Consider the following 17,917-nt stretch of genomic DNA (forward strand, 5'->3'; position numbering starts at 1 on the left):
TTTCAAAATTTTAATAAAGTCTAAGTTTCAATAAAGTATTATTAATAATATATATTACATACTTATGTATCTCCTCGATTATATTCACATAGAAATAATTAAAAAAAGAAGCTTTCTGTCAAAATTACAAACAGTCGAATTCATAAGAAATAAATTTTTCTTTTACAATTGTGATTTGAAAAAAAAGCAACTTTAGTTATAAATTTATCGCACATATATTAAATTTTTATTAACTATAACTGATGCAAATTGCTTGTTTTAAGAGGCATAAGGGTTAGATCACTAAAAAGGATTAATATTTAGAATAAATTGAATGTAAAATTTCATTTATCTATTACTGCAACTCAATTTAATTGTAATTATACGAAGGGCATGGTTATACAAATAGCAAGCTATTTCAACAAAAATTATACAAATAACAAGAAAAGATTTTGGAAAAGAGATATTAGAAAATTAAAATACAAATTAAGAATCTTAAATTTTTATTTTTATTTTTATTCAAAGTTGCTAGTTAACACAAAATATTTTATCACACAATTTCTTCTCCTTAAAAAATATCAAAAAGTAACTATTGTATTTTATCACTGCTTTCTTCATTTTAAATTGCGAAAAGTACTACAACACAATGTTTTGAGAAGTATTTTTATAAATAGTGTGGTTTTAAGAATAAGTTTAAAATTAACTTTTAGGAAAACCATTCACATTGTTGATAGAAGTAATTTCTTGTTATAGAATGTTTACCAGCAGTACTTTATAAATGACAAGCAATAAAAAAAAAAAAAAAGATTAATGCATTGCACACAGCTAATCTTTATCCCCCCCCCCCTATATTTGCGAGACTTTTCTGAAATCTTTATATCGTTTTTTCCTTTTAAATATTTTTTCCTTAAACAAATTTGCTTTCTGAATTTCCAATTAAAACAAATCAATAAATCATGTCTTATTTAACGCATTGATCTGACAGTGTATAGATTTATAAAAAAAGTTAGTTCTGATTTTTCTACGGAATTAAATTAATAATTAATCTGATAATGGCAAGTAATTAATATAATACGAAAATGAATTATGATAAATCAAAACAAAAACTAACGGCTTTCTTTTCGATATAACCTTGCCTTTCTTTTCAGACAACTTTTCCCTATTCACTTAGTAAATCTGCTTGATGTTTTACATCGCTCTCTCGGAATACAAAAAGAATTAATAAATATAAAAAACCCACCCGCTTACCTCTCGGCATAGTAGAATCGTCCTTTACTCCCGGCATGCAATGCGCGGATCGGCGGAACTGTTGGCTGAATCCGAAGTCGAATCACAACAGTCGCGGATTCAATAGGTGCTGCTCTGTGCTCCTCGAATCTACTGCTGGCTATTCTTCAGGTTGACCGGCAACTTGACTTGCTTTGGCATTTTTCTTTTAGATTCATATTTTGAGATTTGGACAGACTGGACTTTGCGAATTTTCCACAAAAATAATCACTTCGTAATCATTTCTCAATTTAAAACTGTTAATTTCGATATGAAACTATTGAAATAGTCGTTTTCTAGCGAACGTTGGTACAGACGAGGAATACCCTTTTCGTCAGGTGAGTACATTCATTCACGTGATGTGATTTGAGGTCAGTAGACTCGAATAATGATTATTCTCATAGTCATCATTTCAGATGGTTTTTCTCAATTGCTCCTTGTGGGTCACTGGTTGGGGTTTCATTCGTGATCAGTTGAATGCACTGTTTACGGATATTTCTTTCTCATCTCACTTCTGTCAGACTGCGTTCTCAAAATATTTACTAATAGGAATTTATCATTTTCAATATTTACAAATGAAAATATTGTAATCGGTAAAATAATGATGATATCTTACATTTTTAGTTCCAAATAACGTCTAAAAGTATTTTCTCTGTAGTGCGCTTTTAATGGCTTCATTTATCAATTATATTTGAGAGTACAATTGCATTATTACTCATAAATTTTGCGCTGATTGCGAAACATCTTGCTACCACTTCATACAAACATAGTTTGTATTGATATTTATTGGAATTGGAAGTGTGAATTTTATGAGACAGTTGCACTGATTTATTACTGCAATAATTTTTATTTGGATGAGGCTCAGTAAAATATGGAATTTTCACTGAACTTCATTTTCAACCTTAATATAATTCTTTTTTGAATAACAATGTGTATAGTAGCTTGGAGGAAGCGTATAAAATTTATTTCAATTTCCTGTATTTAAAAATAGTCATAATTTCCTGATTTTTTATTTATTTATTTTTTTAGCACAGCAGCAACATTATTAAGGGCATTAATTTTTAAGGGCCTCAGAACTATCGGAATCACAAGAAATGGGTTTTATATTTTTATTATCTGAAATTAAAAAAATTAATATATATTTCATATTCATAATTACCTTTTTATGAAATTAATGAAACAAAATATTTACATCAAACATTCAGAAGAATTCATTGCATTGCAGTGCAATGTAAAATTATGAACTTGATTTTCTTAAGTAAAAATTGCGATTTTATCCATTATAATTAAATGTTTGCATTTAAAATGCCTTTTACTATCAAAGTCGAAATATCCATGCGAAATAAACATTTTAAATTTTCTCAAATGCGCATTTTCTTAATTTTTTTTTTATTAAAATACGAACTAAGACATCTTAGCAAAAATATGCCATTTAGCTATCGGTATTGCTTACTTTTGAAATATTTTAATCAGTTTATAAAATTATTCGAAAGACTAGGAAAATCTTTGAAGTAAGAACAAGCCACCAGTCTCGTTAAATCAGTGAAAATCCCATGTATTTAAAAAAATTCCTTTTAATTAAGATATCTCATTTTAACAATAAATACTCCCATCATTAACACACTGTGCGAAATTATGTGGAAAGGTAGACAAAATTTCGTAACATGAAATTCCTAAATAAAATTTAGAACTGCGCTTATAAAAATAAAACGAACCAACAAAGTAAAAATGAAATTTCATCCACCACGTATATGCTCAAATTTCATTCGAAAGTAAATATGAATAATTGATAACTTTACTACATGACTTTATTACATGAACTCGTAAGTTTAGCCATACCATGCATCACGGGAATTCGCAAAACCTGTCCAGTACACTCAAATATGAGCTGCGGTTTGAACCTGATTTGCGAGTTCTTATTTTTAATCATCCATTGTGTTGAGAAATCAACTTATCTCAGCCATAAAACTTAGCGCATTTCTTCTTTTTTTTCTGCTTTAATTTTATGCCAAGGATTTTCCTTTAAACAAGGCAGTGCATTTTAATATGCAGTTGCAAAATGGTTTCTTAAAACACATTGCTGTTTTTTAGCATAATTTTACAGGAAGCTGTCCCTTTCATTCTGTCTTTCAGGATAACATTTATATCGGCGTAGAATTAAAAGGAAATTCTGAAAACACGTTAATAATTTGTTGTAACGAATGAATAGTTATCCTCATTTAAGTGTCTTTTATGACTGCTGATCTTATCCTTGAAATATCAAACAGTTTTAAAATGAAAATTCGCAAAATATTCTAAAAAATATAACAATTACCTAAATATATAAAAGTTGACAATTCATAGTTATATGCAGAATAAAATTATGATGCTAGGAAGGGTGATTAATATTAAAGTGGCACAATCACAGTTTTTTTTTAATCATTTGTGCTGAGATTTCTTTAAAGAATTTGTGAAAAGAAAAATCTTTAAATAAAAACTTATTACGTATATAATTTTTATGGATATATAAAAGAAGCTTTATTATTTTTTAGAAAAAATCATATTCTGTTGAGCCATTTTATGTTGAAATATTATTCGTTGTCGAAATATTTAATGTAGTGGTTTTCTTTTCGTTATTTTGTATATTTATTATTAGTATTATCGAGAATTTGATGCTTTAAATTTGCATAATGACATTTTTGTAAATGAGATATATTTTTAATGAAATTTCTTGTGAATATCTATCGAATTGATGTATTGAAAATATAGTTTTGAATCGGTGAATGTAGCAATAAATCTGTAACGAAACGTAATTTGTATGAAATAAAATGAATGAACGCCGAAAGATAATTGAACGCCGTATATCGCTCATCTCATGACATCATTTATTACGTAGCATGTTTGCATGAACTTAAATATGATGCATAACAGTTTGTGTCCTTTACTTTAATTTCAAGCTTCTGTAAATATGTCAACTACAGTGCAGCACTGAAATTCCAGACATCAGAAATCCATATGGTACGACATTTTATTAAAAAAACATATTTGCTTTAGCATATTGAAATAAAATATATCATTTCTTGCAATTTTCATCTGTTCTTGTTTTTATTTTTTACTAGAAAACTCCTTAAATATTTTATATTCACTACCTTTTGCTCATATGAAAAAAAGTATGTAGATATGTTGTGAAAGGGATTATCAAGTTGGAAAATACGAGAATAAAATGGATCATTAGTTAGTGATGACTAAAGTAAAATTTAATTAAAGATAGCTATTTATTAAAGTTTAATTAAATCTTTCAGATGATTTCCTTAGTTTAATGTAAGAGTTTTCTACTGCCTCATCATTTTCTTTTGCTATACCTCATTGCATAGCCGTTCTGTATTTTGTTTGAAAAGCGCTGTTTTAAAATACAATACTCCACTGATAACTTACAGGTTTTCGCGATTCATTTTAATCCTTTTTTTTTAATTATGCAATCGCAAATACCATATATACTTTGAATATCGGTTAATCGGTTATGTTTTTGTCTCATTTTAAAATACTTTTTTCCGTTTTTAAAAGATCTACGAAGGAAAAAAAAATAATATTTTTTATTCCTTTTTATGAATTTTGCGAAATTTGGCCTGGAATGAGGTCAGGTTATTACCTCATTTATCGTTCCCCAATATCTTATGTAGTGGGGATCCAATGTCTTTCTTCTGTGCTTTTTAATTGCTGCGGCGCACTGACAGATCGGTAGGCATTCATGGTTGGTAAATCGGTGCCATACCAGATTCCTCGCTTAACCTTCGTTTAATCGAGTTTGACGCCCAAATGACGGAAATGATTTTGAACAAATAATAGTGTGCTTCGTTTTTCCTCAGAAACTGGGCGCCGGATGGGATAATATTTATTTGCTCCTTTTTCCTCTACTCAACACTCATTATTTTATTTGCAATTCTTTCTGGATACTTACAAGCCTGAAGCGAGATGGTTGATAGTTTACCGACTTATAAATATGTTTCGGTCATTTGCAAATTTCGTATGAATTTTTCAAACAAACATTTTTAATACCGTTGCTTGACCTATGTTAAAAGCTCTAGAAACGTTTTAATTGATTGCTCCATTCTTAATCGAGGACTAACAAATTTTTTTTAAACTTTCGTTATTTCAACCTAATTATGCTATATTCCAAACTCAATTGTCTTACAATGAATAGTTTTTTTTATGCATTGGTCAACATATGGAACACATGCACAAGTGTGTTACTATTGTATTCGTGATCTAAAAGCTGTTGTTTTACACAACCACAGACGAATGGTCTTTTTTTGTATTTTATCGATTGAGAAAAATAATATTCCTATGAATTCCTTCTTTCCTATGAATATACGAATAGAACTGTCGTAACATACTGTTTCATTTGTTGTGTTCACTGTTCGGTGGATTGTTTGATCAGGAAAGAAAAATTCTTACTTTTAATGAGACTTCCCATTCTATTAATTCTTACTGATTTCATTATAATAATATTAAATTTTGGGAATAAAATAATTCGGCGTTAAATAATGCAATCATTCAATTTCATTCTGTGCCCTATTCGTAGTTTTATTATATATAACACTGCTATTTCAAATTTATATTAACACAAGAAACTGTTTCAAAGTGATTTTATGGTTATTTATTGGAATTTTAATTATTATTGTTATTATTATTATGAATAAGCCTCCTATTACAAGGTTTATTTATTTAGAATTTAAGATCGTGATCACGTACACACAAAATAATCGGATTTTTATCCTTTAGATGAATTCAAATAAAAATGTGTCCAATTCTGGGACTTGTTCTGCTGTTTTGTTAAAAAAAATATCTAACATTTTCGTTTAAAAAAATTGGAAATTCTACCTATTGTTGCGTTGAATCTGTGAGGACCATTTGCTACCCAGTCATGTTTATCATGATTTTGGCCTAAGGTTCTTAATATTCTCACTGTTGAAAATTACATGAAGCATTCTTATGAAATAGCTTTTTTAATACAGACTTGGCAATCATGGATGCGATGTTTGTATAATTGATGTGAATATTGATAATTATGATACGCATAGAATTTTTAGCGACGGAAAGGAATTTAGAATAACGTTAATTCAAACAAGATCATTTAATTCTAAAATTCAATATGTATGCATTTGTACTGCTGTAAATTCTATAAATTTAGCTTCTAAATTGAATACGATTGTTTTAATACGAATACATTTGAATGTGCCATTACAGCTCAAGAAACAGGTCTCGTAATTAAAAAAAACCTCGTAATAAAGAGGCCTTGTAAATAATAATAATAATAATAAAACTCTTCAAATAAGAAAATATTTCATCGAACTTATCTAAATTCATTCCATACTATTCCGAAAATTACGAACCGTTTTTTGTTCAATCCATTAGTTTTGCGTCATACCTTTTTCTCATCTACTACATTAAGGTAATTTTATTATTTTTAGTCATTTAAATGGCCAAATATATGCATTTTGATGTTTGTTGAAAAATACAATTCTAAAAATTTGGAATGCTAGATTTTCATTACCACTCATCTAGTTGTTTTCTAATTAATATTGTTACATAAATGTTTTTGTTTTGAGAAGTCCACATTTATTACTAATTTTGAGGTTTAAGTAATGATAAATAATTTTTCTATTATGAAATATGAAGGTTTCTTTTTTCTTTTTCTTTCTTGTTGTTTTTTCTTCTTTTTTTTTTTTTCTATGGGATGGATTACAGTATATTTTTTCTTATTTCTATCTCTATTCATTTCTCAATTTTGAATTTTGAATAAATTTTAGGTGAAAATATCGATGCTCATTTCCATTTGTCTAGCGTTTTATCTCATTTATTTAAAAATGATTTTGTCTAAGAAAATTAACGTGAAAACAGAAAGCTTTAATTTTTCTTTTAACTCAGCATCCAAAAGCAAAATCATCTTGTTTCGATGTTTTGAAATTACTATTTTTCTATTTTTGAACATTCTTGTTCAGAGTTAATCCTGAAGAATTACTTCGGACGAAACTGTCTGTACAATGCTACTTGCGGCTTGGATAGCTTTCGAAATAATGACTTTCATAAATAACTTCCATGACAGGGAAATATTTTTACTAGAATTAAGAAACAAACAATCTTAAGAATTATTTTGCAAACTCATCTCTAAGTAAGCAAGACAGTTGCGGATTACTAATCGGATATTAATTGGAAACTGTGCATGAATTCGGATGAGATTTGCTTTAGCTGACTCATTTCTCCATCTATTGTTCACCTACTAAGTAATTGCAGCTGCCTGATAACTGTGATTAAGTAAACTTCGCAATGAGCTGGATGCAGCTTGAGTTCTTGTTGAACTTTTTTGTTGGTTTTTGAACATAGTCATGGTATTCAGGAATTAAAATTGTTCCATTTGTCGAATCTAAATGCAAAATGATTGTAGAATACTTCTTGTCTAAAAACTCATCTAAAGTGTAAAATTTCCGAATTTTAATTTTTGTTTTCGAGGAAGGATTTCGAGACATACTTATGAGAAAGAACAAAAATTTCTCGTATATTTAACCGCTTGTCTGCTTCAGTAAACACGATCTTTGCTTATATTACATAATAGATAGTTTTTTTTTTCAGTAAACTGGGTCATATTTTTTGTCATTGTTATTTTTTTTATTAGTTTTACATTCGACTTTATTTACAATTATGATAATTATAGCAATATGAATTTTTTTTGGATAACGTGAGTGCTCATTATTTTAAAATGTTAGAATTTTCAGATTCGTAGAAATAGAATAAAAAAAATAAGATATATTAAATTGAAACATAATTTAAAAAAAATTTATGAGTGATTCTTTTTTTGATTTAGTTTGTTGGGAGAAACTCTAATACCTGAGGTTGAGCGTTATTTTATTAATTTCTGTGTCCTTAACAAAATGAATAAATCTGAATATGTTTTAAATATATATAGGCTAAATATAACCCTTACACCACTAAATTCACTCAACCTATCAACTTTAGGAAAATGATAGCCGTTGGATTAAAGAACATAAAAAAAAAATAATTATTTAAAAAATATGAACAGAAACACGTTTGCATTAGATTTACATTTAAGTTAATGATGAAGATTTTAATCCTTTCTATTATTAAGGTCAGTATAAAAAAGCATTTTATTTTTAATTAATACTAATTCAATATTTTTGTCAAATTATAAAATAGGGAATCGAAACTCCAAATCTTAAAAAAATTTGCTAACATTTGCATAGAAATTTTTATTTTGCTCCCCATTGTTTGATATGAGACAAAAGTACGCTTTGTTATATTATAATTAACTCATTTTTTATATGCATTACTATTTAGAATGTTGAAAACTGACAATAGAACCTCTAAAGGAACATACATGGTATTATAATTTTCAATTACTGCAATGTAGCGTATAAAACGATCATTTATATTGTCTCATACAGGCGGTTACGAGACTGTACACTCATGTTAAATAGGCAAAAGGAACGAAGGAAGAGAAAACAAATAGTTGCATTAGACAGAATTCACGCTAAACGTGATTGAAATTAATATCGTGCTCCATGCTTGCGCATATTTTTTATGTAGATGTCATTTTTGTAAAGGAAGTGGATATTTACTTATTTTCTTAAATAAACGTATATTTCGACTAAGAACTGGCCGCGTCATCTTTTCAGCTATAGGTTAAGCTGATTAGGTTAGATACATGTACGCGACAGGAATAGATTGAATGAATATATGTTATGAAATCTTTAGTCATCAACGCCGACATTTTGGTTTGAGTTATTAGCTCTCCGGCGCCTTTTTGAATCATCACTGCTAAATTAGACAGTTTGCAGCAGACCTGCTGGACAAGTGATGTTGATGTTTCTGTATTTCTCTCGGTCAAGAATTAAAGTGTCAATTTAGATGATGATAAATTGCTTCAGAAGAAATACTGAGCATTGAAGGTTTTTATTTTTGGGAAAAATATATAAAATTGGCTTACTCGCCCGCGTCACCAGCATTGTAGATTGTGCAACAATCATATGATGTAGTTCGGATGGTTATCAAACAAATCTAGTGTAATAATCATTTCATCTCATCCAGGAATAAAATGTGTGAGTTTATGTACGAATAAAATGTTTGGTATTACTTTTCTCCAGGTTGCGTATGAAGATAAAATACTATATGGAAAATCATAAAACTTCATTTTTTGTTAGTATTAAAAAGAATGATACATCAGGAATGCTTTGTAATACTTTTAGAAAAATTTCGGAATGGTAGTTGGGATAATTTCTAGGTCTAAATTGTAATTTGGTGCATGCACACTTATTAATATATCGTTTCACAAAAAAGATATGAAGACTGTGCAAAAGAAGATATAACAGCATTCTTTTTCAACATTTTTATTTGAAAAATCAATAGAAATGAGAGCTTTTCTTATCTTCTCAACACTATATTTGAAATATTTTTCTGTCTTTATTTTGTAAACGTTTCGGAGACAAATATCAACAAACAGATGAAATTAAGAGTGCCAAATAAAGGGTAAATAAGAGTTTCCAGTCTAAAATGTTAATTATTTAGATTTAATATTAAAGAAATTGTAGTGTGCCGTTTCAGCACTATTATAATAAGCAAAATTTTCTGGATTACATATTTTATAGGTGAAATTGATTTCTTTGCGATATTTTTCCTTTAATCGTCACAATAAAATTTATTAGCCTTGGAAAGTTTTTTTAACATAATGAAAGTATTGTGAGGATATATTTATAAAACAAATGAGTGATAAGTACTGAATTTATAGGATAAATAGCGTGTTTGCTGCTGTGTAATTAATAAACTGACGCGCCTGAGAATCCTGTAAAATAGTATATATTAAAATGAATGCAGTCAGATAATAAAAGGTGAATTACCGATAAAGCTTTTTTGTAAGGATTATGTTCATTCATATTTTCAGTATCTTTACCTAAACTCCATCATGCAGACAAGCTGAACATTTTGAAACAAATATTTCTCCGTTAATGCCATTAAAAACTTCTTTGTTAATTCATTTGCATGTTGAATTAGTTTGCAAAAATAAATGGAATAGCACGATATGGTCTAAGCCTTCTTTGAATAAGTTAAGAATCTCAATCATGCTGGTAAATATTACTGAAAGAATGAAAGCAAAGTGAAATTACATGCTCAGTCACTTGCTGTATATAATATCTAAACCTGTAACGAAATAACGTAGGAGCAGCATAACAAACATTTATGTTTACATTTTCAGATAATTTTGGAAATTTTCTATCGAAATTTTGATTTTTGGGTATTTCAAATTATATGTTCAATATTCGTAAGACAATTGTCTAAGATATCATTAAAAAGCTAGCTTTGTGGAAAGAGTCAATTGTTCTACAATTTCATGTCCTAAAGCATTCACCAAATTCCATGATTATTTTTGGACTTTATAATATGCCCAGTCTATTATTGTAGGTCTTTTGAGTTAATGTTTAAACGCCATATCCGAAACCTTTACTTAAATTCCCTCTTTCAAAGCGTTTCATTCTTAATGCTTTAACTTGATCACGTTAGATTAGGCCGAACCGGTTGGATACTTCATGTTAACTGAGTGAAATCTAAATTAAATCAAATGAGAAAGCGTAAACAACAGATTTGAGGGAAAAACACCTTGATAGATTATACTGCTATTAAATTCAGATGCTATTTCGTATTGTGATCATCAAATTATAAGCTGTTGATATTCAGAATCTATGTAATGTCGAGCTGTTCTTTAATTGTAGCTCATGTAATAAGTTTTCTCCTTTTGCTGAATTGTTCCTTTCCTTCAATAACCAGGCTATCAGATTCATTCGGGTGGTCGAATTTTTCTGAATAAAAAATAGATCATTAACCTTTGAAGACAAAAGTTTAATGTGAAACGAATGAAAAAGTGTTAAACATCGGTTTCTTTTATTTTTCTCCATAAAATTTTATAGCAGAAAAAAAATTATCTGTGTCGTTAATTATCAGAAAAATGCCGATTAAAAATTGAATCTCCTGGTGTAGTGAGAATTTTATTGGTAGCAAGTACTATTTTTTATTGGTATTGCGTTAACTCTAGCTTTGGTCATTTTAGCAGTTCTGTTATTAACAAATTACATGATATCTCATTAAATATATAAAGACTGACAACTGATATAAATTATACAGCTCTGTTTTTATTAATGAACTTTTTTTTGGGAGGGGGGGGGAAGGGAAATGTTAGTAAAATAACTACTTTAAGTGAGAATGAAATTATTATACTCTTATTTATTGTTTCAAACTGACATCTTTAGCAATTTTCTTTAGTGGAAATTATCTGTTTTTGCTTTTAATTAAAGACAGTGCTTCGTGTTTCTTATAACTATATATCTCATCAGGCAAACAAAATAGTTGGAATCTTAATTTCTCTAATTTATATTACTTATTACTTTTATTTATTGCGAGTACTTTAACTCCAGATTTTGAAGTTACAATTTCAGAATGAAAATTTTATATATATATATTTTTACAGGCTGATATTATTATTTGAAGTGAATGGAGGAATGGAGAACCACTGTTTAATTTTATAATCTTCTTGTAATGCATTATTCATAATTTCTTTTAAAAATAACTGCAAATTTTTTAATTTTTAAAAATGTGCTGAATGCCTTTTCATGCATTTTTAATAACTTACAATTTTTCTTAAATTATGGAACAGGAAAAAAGAATTTCCGAATTTCCGAAAGCTTTTTATTACACAGATTGCGTTCAATATTCATTCATTTTCATTTTTTAAATATTTGTAAGCTCTTTTATCCATCTTTCATTTGTTTCAAAACCTGAAAAATAAGATTTTAGCATAGAAGCATATCTTACGAGAAACTTCATCTACTTTTCGCAGTCTTTATTTTTTTTTTTAATTCATATAAAAAAAAAGAAGAAACAGAACGCTGTTCTAAAGTACAACAAAGAAACTCGTTTTCACTATTAAGTAAAACAATGGTAGTCATTGGATTCATAGATGTCACCACGTACTAGTTTTTCGTAATTGTTCTGTCAAACATTCAAAATGCTATTATGGAAAGAAAACTGCATTTCTAAAGCGTCTTGAAGAGAATTACAACGAACTTTTTTTTTTTTACTTTAAAGAATTCAAACTCTGATTTTCTTCTTGTAAGGTGAAACGAAAAATAAAAAGTCTGAAGTTAGTTTTTATAAGCGTGATAGAAGGGATATCTTCTATTTCTTTTCTCCATGTCATTTATAACTGTCCTCTGTTAAGTCTGCTTCTGATATAAGATGGAAGTCCTCTTTAAATTAGAATTTTCTTTGTTTCTCTCAAAGATAAGAACTTTATGAGTCATTTTAATTAATGTAATCTGAGTTTATACTTTATTTTTTGACTTTTTAAAAAAAATGAGAGTTATAAAAAGAAATAAACAAAACCGAAGAAAGGGAATTTCGTGTTCGCCGGCATCATTGTTGACCGACCAGACAGGTGGTGACCTCGCTGGTCCTCTGTTGATTAAATTTTCTAATTATTTCACAAAAATGACATTTTTGTGCAGTACTAAATTTAAAAAAATGTTATGTCAAGAGATATGTTGATTTTTTTAATCAGCCATTTTTAATACTCTATCTTTTCGCTCAATAGCTATTACTTTGGAGTTATATTTCTTATTATATTTTATGTATTCACGTTTTCTTATTATATTTTATGCATTCACGTTTTTTTATTATATTTTATGTGTTTACGCCTTCTTATTACATTTTATGTGTTCTCATTTTATACTGTATCATTCTTATTATAGAGTTGTCTAATATTTTGTTCACTCTATAACATTTTAAAGACTAATATGATAACTAATATGAGAGGTATAAAGTTATAAATTGGCATTAGCTTTTAAGAAATGCAAAATAATAAATATTTAAATAAAAGTAACTTCAAAAAAAGAAAAAAAGTTTTACTGTGTATTGCCACTTTTATTTTGTGAGCATCTTGAAGTCACATATCATTCAGTATATTTGTTTCGGTAAATGTTTTAAGAATTTAAAATGAAAGCGTTGGCCGTATTTTAATTTTAAGGGAAAAAAAATGAAAATAATTATCGAGACAGAAACACCGGCCATTGGTTTTCGTGTGCTTGCCAGAAAAGATATAATTTTGTTTGGAACTTTTATTAAAGATTTTTTTAAAGAAGCTCATATAATGAAAAAAGAACAGAGGAAGCAGTATTATCATGAAGAATTCGAGGTTTCTTATGAGCTATTTTCCGAAATAACGTGTTCCCAGCGTCCCAAATTCAATAAAGTTTCTCCTATTCCCACAGACAGGCTTCGTTTGAGGAGGGGAAAAAGGGAGAAAAAATAGGGAATCAATAGGCGAAATACGATAAAAAAAAAGTGAATGCCTTTTCTCCAGTTGCGAAACTAAAAGCTCCAATTTAAAGGATGGCCATTTCTTCTGAATCTTAAATATCCCAACAGACAAAACCGAAGAAAGGGAATTTCGTGTTCGCCGGCATCATTGTTGACCGACCAGACAGGTGGTGACCTCGCTAGGCAAGAACCACTTTCGAACATGTCAGAGACAGACTTATAACCCAATCTCGGCCAGGAAGTTGGAAGTTTTCAAATTTGTGTTTATTTTCTGCCGGAGATGGGTCATTATATTTTAATTACTTTAAACGTATTTATGCTGTTAGAATTCTAAGGTACTTCAATAATTTGACTGGTATAACAATTTATTATTCGACAATTAAATTACTAAAAAGCAACATTAAGTTTTGTATATAGCAGAAAATGCTTTATTAATAGAACAGGCGTCCCTAGGCTATAAAGTTGATCCTATCTGATTATTCATTTCATTTGGTTATGTTAAAGAGGAAAACTTTAAAATGCTGTGATTAAATTCAATGCGTTTTTGATTCTTTTCAAATTTTTTAAAGTGGCTGGAGGGAATTTAGACCTTCTCAGAGTGAGAGTAAACGAAATATTTGCATTCATTTAAATGCGCGAGATAAAAAAAAGTCTATCCGAGTCGATTATTAATTTTGTTTTTGATTTCAAAATCTAACTTCGTTAAGTTAATCTTATTAAAAATATTTCAAAGTTATTTTTTTAAAATCTAAGTTCATCATTTTAAGTAAGACGTATTTATTTACTTTAGCATCTAACGATGATAACTGGGATATTTACTTAAATATAAATGTTCATCTTAAACAAGAATCTTCAAAAAGAATGGAGAACGGATTGTTGTATATAATGTTTAGAATTAAAAAAATTTAAGGAAAATGATTATTACATATCTTATGTTCCTTTTAAATTAAGATGCATTTATAATTTTTTATTTTTTTTTATTTTTGAAATAGTTTTACGATTCAGAATTTAAAAAAAAAAAAAAAAAATCTCGTACTAAAATATCTCCGGAGATCACATGATTAAGAGACGATACCTTTATCTCCCTAAAAACACTCCCTTGATTTTCTGAATACATGTAAAAGTTGACACTTGGGAAGTCTCCCGCAGCTGAGCGACAGTTGCTGTTATCTGTGACAATAATAGCGCTCTAATACTTCCTCTCTTAGCGTTAGTTGTCAAAAATGTCAGCTGCAATTGGCTTTCTGAAACTTTCTGCTGGTGTGGCTTTAATGTCCGACAGAAATTATGCACTACATTAATCATGGTGACATTGTCAGATATATCTAGTCCTTGCTATTATACCTCTGCCTGAACCCTTCATTTTTAACCATGGGTTGGAACTAAGCTTTTGCGCATATGGCATTACCATGAGAAAAGCAGTTTAGGTTTTGATTGGTTTTGCTGCATAATGGCTGTAAGATCTTTAAATGGTGCTGAAATTTAGTCTGGAAAGACCCTTTCATTTTTGTGTATTTGCACCGAGTTTGTCATTCGCTTTAACAAAATATTTAAAGTTGAATGTCCTTAAAGTAAATAAATGAATGCTTTAACTCTTTATTTAGCGACGCTGCTTTAAAGTGACCGTTTCAATCCGATTGAAATATTCACAATATGACTATTTAACAGTATTTGAAAGAACAAGAAGAACGTATTTCCATTAGAAAGTAGTAGATATCAACCAAAAATATCATTAAAAATCTTTTACTTAATTAAATTAATAATAAAAAAGTTTTTTCTTCTTCCTAAGTTTATTCTGCACAAAACTTAATTAATGGTTCCAAAATAAATTTGAAAAATGGATGATAAAATAATTTGGTAATTAAAGGGTTAAAGTATGCCCTCTTCTGTATCAAGGTTTCGTAGTTTTTTTCACATATTTTTGGAAAAAACAATCTTTAAAAACAGAAGTTTTTATTCTATAAATATCTGAGTGTCATTGATTTTTATCAAAATTTGTTATAAATCACATAAAACATTACGAATTAAATTTAAATTCTACTTTGACAAAAATGCCAGAAAATTGTGCCCATTATTTTTTCTTGTGCTTTTCTTTTAATAGAATAAAAAGTTTATTGAATGTGGCGAATTGTGAAAAAGGACCTTTGTCTCACGACGTAATTCCATTCGAATTTGGCTTAATGCATTTTTTAATTCGATCTAATTTAGCCATATAATAACGTTTTAGAATTAAGATAGATAAGTATCTTTTTTCTGTTAATTTTTTATTTTATTTAAAGAAACAAGTCAATCCATGAACGCTTGAACCAGGACTATCATTTAGGCTTGTATTTCATCATTTTATTTCCTGTTAACTCTTGAAAAGTTGTGATATCCGCGAAAAGACAGTTATCAGGGTTATCTCAAAGTAGAGCTTGTGTGTAAACATTGACTTTAGCGGCTATCGATATGTTGGCTGATTAGTCATGAAGAATGATTACCTCTACAAATTTCCCAGCTTATCTGATGGGCTTTGGATGGTAAGTAGAACGGAATGCATAGCTTTTATTTCATCAGTTAGGGATAGAATTTGAAACAGAGCTTTTATTCAGAAATAGAAATTCATTAAATATTTGAAATTGCATTGCTGTATGAGTATCATTATTTTCCTGTTTGCAGAAGTAAGCTTGTGAATTACAATGGAAGTTTTAAAAATGTTAGAAATTAAAAGAGAGAAAATATCACGCATCCCATAATTAGGATCACTTTCGGTACGCATTCGTTTAAACAACAAAGCAAAGCATTGTGTATTCTACATTCTTTAAGGATAAGCTTATTAACATGATTTTTATGTCAAAAAAAAAATAATAATTATTGCTACAAACGTTTGTTCTCAAAAATTCTATTATAATTTTTTACTTGATCTTTTAAATTATGTTTTCATGGTTAAAGTTTTATCTAAGTAAGTACTATCTGTGGTGTGCGTTTGTTTAAAAAAAAACAAAAAACAATGGTCATGTCAAAAAAACTTTGTAAAATAGGTAATTAGGAAAAAAAAAAAAAACTAAAGATTAAAGGAATAAATTTGAATAAAAAAATTCTAAACAAGAAGTTTATATTCATTAAGTATTTGATAGCCCAATATTTATAAATGTTATCTAAAATATATATAAACTGCTCATTAAAAAAGTATTTAAACCAAAATTAAAAATAAATATTTCAAATTTTTTATTGATAAAATGGATTTTTGATTCATTGAGCTAACTTTCTCTTTTTGTTTTCAGAAAGAGAAATTGAGATTTTTTTGCCATTTGTAAAAAGCATGAACGTTATGAATTTATAGTTTCTTTGAAATACTATTTATTGTTTCATGAAGAATTCTTAAAATGACGGGTCGTTTTTCAGAGAGTGGTACGACATCTACACCAAGTGAAAATTTATTATTATATTAGCCCTTTGGATATATGTGATGGCTGATACTGGTCATTTAACGGTTTTGCCTAAGTGCCAGATGACGAATGTAATTAAAGGATTCTTTTGTTTAATATATTCGTTTTTATAATAATACATTTAATAAGGCTTTAATTGTCAGTAAACCTTTTAAACTTTATTCCGTGCATCACTAAATTAAATCTGTTGCAAACGCAAATATCCTTAAAAAAAAAAATCCGTACCCAAACAGTTAATTAAAGCATCATATTTGTATGGACGTCTGGTTATATTTTATTTATTTGTTATGATAATCTTATAACTTTAAACGAGCTATTCTTGTATATATGTAAATTTATTTCGTGTACCTCGGAAACGGCTCTAGCGATTTGGATCACATTTTATGCTTAGGTAAAGTTTTGCTTTTTAAATTTATGTATATAGGTGTCTTTCCTGAAAAAAAATGCGATTTTACACGCAAGAATTTTTTTTTATAACTGTTAGAATAAATACATTCAACTTCCGCTTCGAAGTGTGGGTAATACAGTATAGAATTCAGAACAACATGAATGGCTGTGTCGCGGATTCAAGTCGCGCGTTTTGCATTTTGCTTAATATTTTTTACTTACGTATTTATATTTACTATTTTTGCTTTTTAACTTCATCTATATACATGTTTTTCTTGAAAAAATTTGATTTTACACACACACACACACACATAAACAAACAAACAACACTATTTTTTTTATAACTAACTATTAGATCTTTTTTTTTATCTGCTTTTATGCTGACAGTGTCATATAGCGCCATCTCGGACCCGTTTTACCATGGTAAAACTGAGTGTCAGTTCAAAAATATAAGTAATGATAGTTAAACTGCAAAATGAATTCTGACATTGAGCAGATTG

The 17,917-nt window shown here is 28.4% G+C and overlaps 1 protein-coding gene across 3 annotated transcripts in view; it reads left to right on the plus strand.

Moving 5' to 3' along the window:
• Window positions 1-1,327: 1,327 nt before the first annotated feature.
• LOC129960261 (fat-like cadherin-related tumor suppressor homolog) overlaps window positions 1,328-17,917 on the plus strand; it is a 595,142-nt gene continuing 578,552 nt past the window's right edge. For all 3 annotated transcript variants that reach the window (XM_056073541.1, XM_056073540.1, XM_056073542.1), the window contains exon 1: window positions 1,328-1,583. The gene's annotated coding sequence lies outside the window, so the exon portion shown is untranslated. The remainder of the gene's footprint in view (window positions 1,584-17,917) is intronic.

This window comes from Argiope bruennichi, chromosome X2 (assembly GCF_947563725.1).
Source record: "Argiope bruennichi chromosome X2, qqArgBrue1.1, whole genome shotgun sequence".
In the NCBI taxonomy this organism is placed as follows: Eukaryota; Metazoa; Arthropoda; class Arachnida; order Araneae; family Araneidae; genus Argiope; species Argiope bruennichi.